The sequence below is a fragment of the Watersipora subatra genome, chromosome 1 (genome assembly GCF_963576615.1).
Source record: "Watersipora subatra chromosome 1, tzWatSuba1.1, whole genome shotgun sequence".
In the NCBI taxonomy this organism is placed as follows: domain Eukaryota; kingdom Metazoa; phylum Bryozoa; class Gymnolaemata; order Cheilostomatida; family Watersiporidae; genus Watersipora; species Watersipora subatra.
This window is the reverse complement of record NC_088708.1, coordinates 35391891-35404272: the sequence shown is the minus strand read 5'-3', so window position 1 is coordinate 35404272 and position 12382 is coordinate 35391891.

Below are 12382 nucleotides of genomic sequence, written 5' to 3'. Positions count from 1 at the left end.
ATCATGATCTGGACATTATGGTATGTATTTGATTTGCAGTGCAGATACGTTTTTCCATAATTAACAGAATTAGTTAATTCTTTTGTTTAAAAACTGATTGCTTTCATTAAATACTTCGGATATTGTTTTGTACTTCCTTAACACTTATTAATATTTCTTCTTTTTTGTGTTTACTGCAGATTGAGAATGAAACAACCTATTCCGATTACGAAAACTAGAGACAAGTAGTAATATTCATCAATGCAGGAATATTGGCAGAAAAGCAACCAGTCAATCTAGACCTCTTCATCGACAACAACTCCTTGATATCGCTGCAGCAAACATGATTAAATTATATATTTTGTTTCATGTATAGATATGTTATAATTTATTACAAACTTGAGTGTACAACTAAAACATTTCAAATACAAATAAAATTTTACAAACGATGAATGGAGTAAATAAAAACAGTTTAGTCCATATGGCGGTTGTCTAGCAATAAAATTAAACTGGTACTTTTGAAAAGTGAATACTAGCGTGTAATGGTGCTCTCTGACTAGTTATTTTGGTAATAGCAGGTCTGTCACTGTCTTGGGTAGATATTAAAGGCAATTCTCTCACTACTACATGACTGGTAAGGAAGTTATCATCAGAACTCTCCTCGTGGCTTACTATTGCAAAGTTCTGCCGGTTGGCCAAAGATTTGTGCTCGTTAAGGCGTTTTTGTTCCTTTTTTAAAACATATATATTCTCCTCGTTAGCAGCTGCGGTCACTTCTATCTCAATTTCAAGACCTCCCTGAATGATTGGTGATCTCCTAAGGATGACATCTACCACCCTTGCAGTCATTGTACCTCCGTATATGATGAAAGATCTCTCTCTCTCTCTCTCACTAAAACAAATAACGAAGCGGTAGGTGTTAAAGTATTTACCTGAAGAAACTGATAAATGTGAGCTTTCACGTGAGCTACCAAGTTGCCATCTGCTCGCAGTTTCCACTTAAACCGGAAACTACATAAAATCACGTGACCATAATGTGGCATCTCCCCTTTTTAAGAAATATTTAAACTACCACGTTTCAAATGAACACTTCATATATCAAACCTACTCTAATTAGGATAAACTAAACAGAAAGAACTAATACATGGAACACGAGCTGAGATAAGCTCTGATCTGCAGAAACCAGTATATCTTAGCAGCAAATTGCCACATATCGACAACTGGATACTAAGCAATCATGTGACCACAAGAAAGAAACTAATGTAACTAAAACTAAGTAACTACATGTTATGCAAAAAACACACTAAACAAATACAAAGACAAATGAGTAAACTAGGAGAGATGAGAATAATGATTGAACTATATACAAGAATTGTCAATTCAAAGGCTTAAGCTGACATGTCATAGTCCCTGTACTTCAGTGGCAGCTTGCCACGAGTAGAACATTGACTACCTCTATTAGAGGATGCAGAAACAGCAGGCGGTGATGTGTCAACTGTAGCACTAGCATCAATATCTGGCATAGGAATATCTCTTTCCAAAACCACATCATCCTCAGCCCGAATCGGAAGCATGTCTGAAGAAGAAACATTTGTTTCACAAGTTTTTCTCAAAAGCACTCGATTCCTTCTGAGCTGTTGACGCCCATCATCAACCAAATATGACCTTGGAGCAGCATGTTGACCTAGCACTACTGCTGGTTCCCAATAGCTTTGTTTGTCAGTTCTTACCAACACATGGTCTCCAGCCATGAAGAGATGGCAAGGATTTAGTCCCTTTGCCATAATATTCTCTCTGCTGATACTGTCTGTGCTCTAAACCCGTCTTAGGTTTACACACCTGAAGAGCCAGAGTAGATGACAGTTTAGGAGCCTTCGACCTTAGACGCCTACCAAATAACATTTCAGCTGCACTGTACTCACAACCAGCAAGAGCAGTCTTCCTATAAGCTAACAGTGAGGCATACACATCCTCTTTGGACTCATCACCTCTTTTTAGAAAAGACTTAGCAGTCTGAACATACCGTTCAGCCATTCCATTAGAGCGAGGATAGTTGGGACTTGAAGTTGTGATTTTAAAACCCCAACTATTAGCAAAGCACCTCATCTGACTGCTATTGAAAGGCATGTTATCCGCTATGACCTCCATGGTACTCCATGAGTAGCAAACACCGACTTTAAAGCCTGGATAACATCACTAGCAGTCTTCCTGGTAAGCAATCTCAACTCAGGATAGTGAGAAAAAAAATCTACTACAACTAAGAGGTCTTTGCCTTGAAAATGTAAAATTTCCATAGCTACCTTCTGCCAAGGAAGATTTGGTACACTATGTGGCAAAAGGGGTTCTCTTTGCTGTTTCCTCTGATGTTTATTGCACACCGAGCAGGCCCGTATAGCCTCCTCGAGATCTGTTCTGAGCCCTGGCCAGTAAACAGACTGCTTAGCTCTATCAATACACTTATCAAGACTCATATGGCCCTGATGAACTATGTCTAACATCTGGTTCCTCAAAGACTTAAGATCTCTGTGGCCCTAATATCATCTATTGCTCTAAGTAAAGTCAAATTGTTTTCTCTTAACAATCTCTCCTTTAGCTTAGCATCAACCACACCAAAAACTACCCTGAACAGTACGATGCGCTCCCTGAGCTCACCAAACTCACAAACACTAGCCTGTGTTTTTAATCTCTTAGCAAAAGAATCTATTCCTTCATCAGGAATTTGTTTCATATTCCAGAAGACAAACCACTCGTATAAGATATTCCTGCGAGGGTTGCAATATGCCTCAAATTGATCTAGTACTATTTCATAGTTTTCATGATCTGCATTTTCATACTCAAATTGGCTGTATATCTCATTGGCTTCTTCACCAATTGTGTGAAGAAGCACAGCCAGCTGCGGCCGCCGCATAACCACATTACCGACAAGCTCAGCACCACCAGCACCTCGAGGCTTTGTGACTAGGTTGACTGCTAGTAAGTAGTTTTGAAATGAATGGCGCCATTTGTGCCAGTTCTCTGCAACATTACCAACAAATGACAGCTCTCCTGGCGGTTTAAGACCGTCCATAGTTGTCAAACTCAACAGCAACACTAAAACAGCAACCTTCACTAAGATACTGATTGATGAACCAACCTAAGCTTTATGAAACAAACAGCGCATTAGCAGCTCCACATAATAATAATAGCACGAGGAAACCAAGAACAAAAGCATGTGATACAAGTAAAAAAATCCACACAACCAATGAAGCAAACAACTAGTTACTAACTACTACAACGAAACTTATAACATATCTCTACACCAGAAATCCTATTATTATAGGTAGCATAGCAATATACATAGTAGTGTATCTAACTAACAACTCAAACCACTTACTTTAATTAAGGAACATATTCCTACTTTCAACCAGAAAAGTTGAGAAAAAATTAATTTATTGTACTCTTTCCATTAAAAAGAGGAGAGGGCACACCACGAAAATCACATAAACTTTACTGCAGCCACCATGTTAAAGTATTAACCTGAAGAGACTGATAAATGTGAGCTTTCACGTGAGCTACCAAGTTGTCGTCTGCTCGCGGTTTCCACTTAAACAGGAAACTACATAAAATCACGTGACCATAATGTGACAATAGGAATGGAAAAATACATATTGCATTTTACCGAAGAACCAAAGTAAAATTCAACTAATTTATTAAATGGTTTTGAAAAAACTCATTACTTACCACAAATTGTTGGTTCATCAAAGGCATCCAAATCTATGAATATTCGTGAAGATCTCTGAACGCGGCAAAAAAATTATAGCTTAGCACGATCAACCCGTAGTTGTAAGGTAAATAGAAAACAAAACACGCAATGTGCGCATGCGTGGGGTTAACTCTATTGCTAGACGTAATAGAGTTAACTCTTCATAGAGAGTGACAGTTTTCAGCCACGATTAAATTAATCCGCGAATATGCATGAAATGGCAATTTTCGCGAAATTTAACTCTATGAATAAATTCATCCTGTAGGGTAGCAGTGGGGGTAGCAGTGGGCAATTCAACCATCAATCATCCCACCAGATCCCACCAATGATATACAGCCCCCAATGATGTATATCATCGAGGGCTGTATATCATTGATCCCACAAACTATGGCTGGAGTAAAGACAATGATGGGATTTTTGTGCAATGGTTTCTTGATTGACACAAACCTGTTCTTAGGCAATTTTCCCAATGGACCAGTTGCTCATGAAAAAAATGTAGATGTGAAAGCTGTTGCTCTTGCAAAACTGCATCTTAAGTCGTCCAGTCTATGTGGCTGTGTAGAGTGCAGCAATGAATTGACCGACCAGATTGAGGATGGTAATCATATAGACAGTGATGATGAGCTTTAAGATTATATGTAATAGTTTTATTAAATACTTTGCAATATGCTTTTTATAATCAGTTGGAAGTTTTCAATGTATCATGATAAACAGACTGTGTACCATGGTAAACATGCTATATCATACAATAAGCATACACTGTACCAAGATACATATACAAAGTCCTATGATATTCAATAACCACTCAGAAAATTAGTTGTCATCATACATAATGCACATAATGTTTCAACGTGCTACCAGTACAATAAATATAAAATGAAGCCAGAAATTTCATATATAAATGCCAGTTAAACAAAAAAATAAATAACATGTACCACTAAAAAGTCCTAATAAATATTTTATGTTTGTCACGTGTTGCCCAGCAATATAACAATTTCATTTAAAAGATTAAACATCAGATTCGTTAATTAGTCTGCGTCAAAACCAGTGTACCCAGTGAGGTATACAGTATAGCCTGTCAATCAGTAGTCGTACAACTCATATTGTAAAGAGTATAAACGGGGTTCCTGGCAGACCAGCGGCCAAGATGATGGCTAGAAATGTCTGTCATATTGAGCACCTGACGGCTGACTACAAAGTAAAGAATCACATCCATTACAGACAATGAGTTAAAAATACCAAAATTATCAAATAGACATATAAGAGCTCACTTTTATGGTGCAACTTTGATCGATCACCCATAAAGTTACAAAGAGGTAAAATAATTGTTGTGAAAATCTCAGGAAACTTAGACAGTTACTAAAATATAATCATTAACTACTGTGAGTAATTCACAAAAGCAATTTTACTGCCGAGGTTTGTTTAGCAAACACTTTGTACAGTTATCCCAGGACCAACTTTGAAAAGCCTTTCTACAATGTTTTTGGTTAGCACGACATACCAGAAAAAACAATCTATCGAAGCGTGTAGCCATAAATTTACAACTTGAAAATAGGAAGAGGTACAGAGCTGATTTGGATCTGTAGGCGATGCGCATAGCCCTACATAAAAGAAATATATGTACGCCCTTTAGCTCTTGCCACAACAATATTTAGTTAACTCATGCGTCGCATACTTTTGTAATCCCACTACCAAATGAGCAGAGCAAATGTTTGAGAGTTTTTAGGATAAATTCATGGGCACACAACTTACGAAAATTATTCATCAACAATGTCGCAAACCCTTGTACAATAATCTCATCAACAAATTTAACCATTTTTCTGTGTAGCCGTTTAAGTATAATAACGATACAAAACACACATAAACCTATTTAAATATATTACCAAATCTTTGAAAAGTGTCGACAGTATCTTAAAACTTACCCATCTGAACGGATTATACACAAATAGACAAATTAATTTGGCCGAAAATCGTTATTAAAACTTGCTAAGCCTTACTTTTATCAAAATTAAGACCGGCAAACGAAATGCCGAGCGACAGAGAATAGAACCATTAAGTCGTGCGCATTTCACGAAAAAATAACGTGCACATTTCACCAGTCTATAGCATTGTCGAATTGCCGAAGGTTTCTGTGATTAACGTAAAAGTACGGAAATATAATCATTTCTTTTTTGCCAATTTCAAAGTAACTGACATTTTAGACACTTTTGAGTACTTTGGTATTCTAACTGATGTCCAATGCAGCGAAAGTAAAGGAAATGACGATGATTGTTTTACTAAAGGTTCTTATGAGATTATTACAATATTTAATTATAAGTTTGGATGACTACAGAACAATGACTACGTAGTACAGATTTTCTAAAAATCTATATAAATATCACAACTTCTTGATATTGTTAGCTATGACGTTTTGAAATGTAAACAAAATTGTGCATTGGTTTTCTATTATTACTGTATTACTATATTAATAATATTGGTTATTCTAATAATATCAGTGCATTTTACTTCTAATATTGCATTTCTCCTATTGCAGGGGGAGAGATATAAACATATAATCCTTTCCTTTCATTATTGCTGTTTGTTGTAAATAATAACACCCACACCCAGTACATTACAGCTACCATTGCAGTTATCCTATTGCACTGCAGTGCCATTTGACTGCTAATATTGCATTTCTCAACCCTTTCTTTTTTCCAATATCACTTTGGTCATGGGCTGTATGACAGGGGAATTTCTAGTAATTAATATGTGAGAGCAATAACATTACAATAAACATAACTCAATAGATTAAAATACAATGAAATATGTATTAATATATAATATAACGCAACATAATGCAACACATAAACCCTATAATGCATTTCAATGCATTGCAGTTCCATACGATACAACATAATACAATTATTATAATACAATATACCAGAATATAATGTAATAACACAATAATACAGTATAAATTCTACATGACAGATTATAGCAATTTACAACTAATTAAACCAAGAGTTATATAATAATTATACAGTTGCATGAAGATACTACACTTTGTGTTGAAATTGGTTTGACATTTAAAAGCGCAAGCAATACAGTTTCTAGTTTTGAAAATAGGCATGCTAAGTCTTAAAAAATATCACCAAAGGCATGCTATATAATAAATAGACTAATATTACTGGTTCGATCAAACAAAATATACAATATATATTCTATCTATGAAGCCCAATAATATAAGTAGCGAATAATGTTATGTAGGGCTGCTGTCTTAGCTTAAAAAATCAAACAAATTGAATTAAGCCATTGAGTGAATGAAACACTGAGTGTCTAAAGATAGAGCAACAATATCTATGACAGAGAGTGGCTTATTACATAGTTTATAACCAACCAATATGTAAAATATGGACAGAAAAGTTTGACAATCTATATATATATTTCTCAAAGTCTGTGTGTTGGAAATCCGTCTTTTGGAAATCAGGCTATAGCTATTATTAGAACAGCTGAGCTGGACAACAATACAGACTCAGTCATGGCTTACCTTCATTGGAAGCCTAACCTTATTAACTAGCTTAGTAGAATTTTCCATTGGCAATATGCCAGGCTACTAGCTTGAAAGGTACAGTTGTTTGACAAAGTTTTAAAACCTTTACAGTTGTTTTTATTTTTCTCTTAATTAATTTCAACTACACAAAACACTTCTCTCATGATATGTACTTTGAAAGTTAGAATGGCAAATTTTGTTATACGTTAAATACAAATCAATTTTCTGTCCAAAGACTCTTCTATTACACGAGCAACGCCGGGTGGCACACCTAGTCATTCATTATAATTAACACCTATCACTCATTGCTCCAGCTGACTACAGTAAGCACCAACAAACAATACTCAAGCAAGAAGCTGTTTTGTTTTGGAAAATGAGTGATTAGGTGAAGGAAACCCAAGATTTTCAATGAAGCAATGCATTTAATATTTGATTGATGAATCGGTCGATTATTTATTGAAGTATGAAGTAAATGAGTTTGCTATCATCTCACCTTAGTTTCTTCAGGGGTGTGAGATTCTTTGCAACTTGAGAAGCTCTTTGTTATTTCGATTCACTAGCAATTCTCATAAAGCATTCAGTGTGGTATTTGCATAAGATGGTGCTTTACATCTCATAAAAACTTTAGATTATCGGCTTTTTTTCCGTTAATAAGGCTTGTTGGCTTATTAGACTGTAGAACTTGATTATAATAAATTATGTAATCCATAATAGCTAGCTGTGGTAATCATTGTTAATAATAATAGTAATAATAATAGTAATAATAATAATGTACTAACTGTTGTATTATGGAATTTGTTAGGCTCAGGCTATATTGGTGTCTGAGCTCAAGGCAGTACAAGTGGTTTTAGTAATTGCGGTGAGTAGATAAGGCAGTATGGGGAGGATATAAGGAAGTGTAATAAAAGACGGACCCTCTTCTTCATTTTCACATCAGTACATGTAAGTGTACACGTTTATACAACACTAACTGTGGTTTTTACTGCTACTACGGCAGTTTCGGACAGGGCGATAGCGGAAACCCCCTAAGGGCCTATATATTATCGGTGCAAGCCAATATGTTCCGTATTTAAAAAAGCATAGATTTATGTTTACGGAGCTGATTGGCTGATTTGGCTAATTGCGCATGGCGCAAAAAAAATCTTATTTATGTATTTCTACTCACCTTTTAATGGCCAACGATTACTGCTTGACAAGAATATCTGCGGTAGATACGATAAATAAGATATAAGATGCTCTAATCTATTGATTAAACTTAAGACTCATTATATCCCATTGTCATGCCTCCTTGACAAAAAATAACACAAAAATGCCCGAGGACCCTAAACTCTAAGTCTGAATGTAGTTTCTGCCTCCACGTAAACTTGCTTTTGCTCATCTTAAGTGGTCCATAGTATTCTGCCATGGCAATATTGACAGGAGCGTCAGCTTTCATCCTACTAACATACCCATAGAATCTTAACCTCCTCTGAATTACTTATTATTATGAGCAATCGTGATTGTGGTAATCAATAGTCATATTTTACCATATTTTTTCACAAGGTCCCACGATGTGGTATCTTGGCACCATTTTTACTTCACTCCATGGTTGTTATCTGATTGATTTATCTACCAGGTCATAGCTGATTTTTCTGTTCCTGACAGCCTACTGAAAAAAACTCATAAAAGTGGGGGAGACAACCCTTACTTCTAGCGTTGTTGTATGGAAATGCTGCGAAAACAACATACCAATAGAGAATGCAAGCAGACCACAGGATAAGCACATAATACATACAAGCAGCAAGATGCCCAAAGACATCAAAAGATTCAATAATTAGAAAATGTCAAAAGCAAATTAGAAACTTCCAAATTGGAGGAATCAATCATAGAGATTGTGTCAACACTAGATAGAGAACGTACCATAGGGATGTCTAAGCAATTGAACCTACTAACCATCATCGCCAGAAAACTGCCAGAGGAACATTAGAGGCGAATCAAATGAGTCACATACAGATCTGCCACTCCTGTCAAACATGACCTAGATACCAGGAGTAAGTCACTAGCTCCACCCTTCATGCCGACATCATGTGCACCAGCTGAAGACTTACGCAAACAAAATATCTTCACACGTTTAGAATTTTTTTAGTTGTGTATTTTAATTGTTTGGCTTGTAGAATAAACAAGTAACTTTTACTGGTAAATATCAGTATTGTTTACAACAGCTTAACACCTTCACTTGTACCTGAACCAGTAATAATCAAACTAGTTCCCACAAGCTAAGCAAAAGTGCACACACTAAACATAGTCAAAGTAGAATGAATGACAAAGCAATTTCAACACTGATGTTGTGTGTGGATTTGGATTAGATATAATTTCTCCACATCTACCCATAACAGCGTATCTGCGCTGGAACCAACACTGCTAATGATGCAGCCTGCTGAACACAGCAGAAAGAAGCTGAAACCAACTCACTTGTTATCTAATTATTTGTTGCTATTTTGTCTGAGCTTGCTGCTAGTCTTTTAATAACAATCAGAAATGATATTTTTTATAACAAATATATGAGTTTATTGTAATAATAATATTATGTGTCTTTTTTTACGAGCAAAACACCAGCTGACTTGACTAACAAATTGCAGCAGTCCTCCCCTTCCATCAGTGGAACGAACTCGACATTGCATTCTTGTTCAAACTGGCCAATCACATAGCTTTCCCAAATGTTTAATTTGTAAAACTCTTCTATTCGTAACAATAAAAATTATTGAGGGAAAACTAGCTATTGCAATGCACCGATCTTTTTGAACTAGATTGGAGTGACACATTTGGCTTATTTGAACAGGGTTTAGCAGCACTAGATCAAGATCATCACACGCGAGTTGCTACCGACCAATCGCTAGGACACAGATGAGTTTCCACAGATGAGCTCTCCGCTAAATATCCTGATGTCTTCAAGGATGGATTAGGCTTGTGTACTAAAACCTAAATGCCTATTAACTTAAAACCTGATGCAAAACCTGCATTCTTCAATCTTAGAAGTATACTTTTTTTCGTCAAGCAGTTGTAAAGCAAGAATTAGAACGCTTAGATAAGAAGGATGTCTTGAAACAACGATTACAGTGACCATGCAGCGCCTAAAGTTGTGGTATCTAAGCCCAATGGCAAAGTACGCATATGTGGCAACTTCAAAGCCCTAAATTAACAGATATCAGTGGACCAGGACCCTCTGCCAAAGCTAGATGAACTTCTTGAAAAACTCACTAGAGGTAAACATTTTTCAAAGATCGATTTGGCAGATGCATACTGTCAGCTTGAACTTGACGATAGTGCAAAGAAGCTGTGTGACATAAATACACCTCTAGGTATTGTTCAATACAATAAATTTTCTTTGGGTGTTGCTCCGAGTCCAGCACAATTCCACTGCTGCATTCACTGCCGCAATTCCACGACCTGCCAGGTGTCGCAGCATATCTTGATGATGTAATTGTAGCAGGTGAAAATGAGGCAGCTCATTTGGCTAATCTTGAGAAGCTGCTTACAAGCCTTCAGGAATATGGCTTCCGCATTAGACACGATAAGTGTGATTTTTTCAAAGATTCTGTGGAGTATTTGGGTTATGTCATTGACAAAAATGGCAAGTACCCCATTGAACCTGCACTCAATGCAGTCAAACAATTGCCTTGCCTACTAATTTACAAGAACTGCAGGCATTTCTTAGTAAAATAAACTGCTATGGCAGGTTCATACCTACCTTACCTGAAAAGGCTATGAGTGTCTACACTAAGTTTATGTGGGGGCCTGAACATGAAAAAGCATTTCACACACTAAAGCAAAACATTGTCGATGCTACACAGCTCACTCATTACAATGGCAGCAAACCTCTGATTCTTGCCACCGATGCCTCTCAATATGGAAATGGTGCTGTTCTTTTGCAAGTAAAAAATGAGGTGGTGCGGCCTCTGTGCCATGCCTCTAAAACTCTAAACCAGTGGTTCTTTGGGGAAATGGTTGATAAAGCACATCGCATGTTGTCTTCAAGTCCCAGTTGGTTTTGTTGTTTTGATTTGAGAACAACCATGGAGAAGAAAGTGGACTCGCATAAGTATGCAGACACAAATGGGAGCAGAGTTCGAAGGGCGTGTTTGGCTGTCTGTGGTTATGAATGAATCATGGAAGGCCAAAATTCTTCAATGGTTTTATCTTCATAAACATCTTTGGTTATTTTACCGATCTGTTGGTTTCATTTTGTTTTCACATAAATATAGTTGCCAAATATTGTCACAATTATGATCCGTCAGCTGCCATTAACAAGCATTTATGATATTAATAGTCACCATCGTGAAATGACCCAAATTTGGTTTTACATTTAAATTTTGAGTATGAAAACTACACTGCACAGCTTTGCCTGCTGTCCCATCTTATTGGCCAGGTCAAACAATGTGATAAAGGCAAAATACTTAGCCATTTTATATTATAGGTGGAAAAATATTAATTAACAACTAGGGAAAAAGGCCGTTGTTCGGGTGATTTTGGGTAAATTATATTTAGATTTAAGCATATACTAAGACCCCTGAAGAAAATAAGAAAATTGGTAAAAATAAGTAAGTTGAAATGTTTTATTTTCCATGGATCTTAGTATATCGCTGAAATTGAAGAGAGAAAGAGAAAATTAAGTGTTTGCTGGTTACAGGTTGTTGTTTTGTACTACTAACCGGAAATCAGGTACTATCTAGCAATTGACGCACATACATGTAGGTGATAAAAGTCTAGACCCAAAAACCTAACAAGAAAACGCAACCACCCAGCGGGAATTGCATTAGCACTGAAACCCAGGCTAGCACAATCCCAACAGACTTCGATCATTAAACCCTGCCCAAATGATAGCCGTCACCTATTCTTTTAGGGTTTTATATCATTGATCCAACCACTATGACAGAAATAGCTGTAAATATCTAGCTAAAAAAACCAATACTGGCACCAGCCTGTGGACCTCCTCAAAACCTCCTGTGGACCCCTAGGGGTCCATGGACCACCAGTTGGGAACCACTGCTCTAAACTTTCATCAAAAGAAGTACTCACAGATTGAAAATGAGGCCTTATCTATAATATATGGGGTAAAAGAGTACTGCCAAGTTCTCTATGGGCGCAAGTTGGCA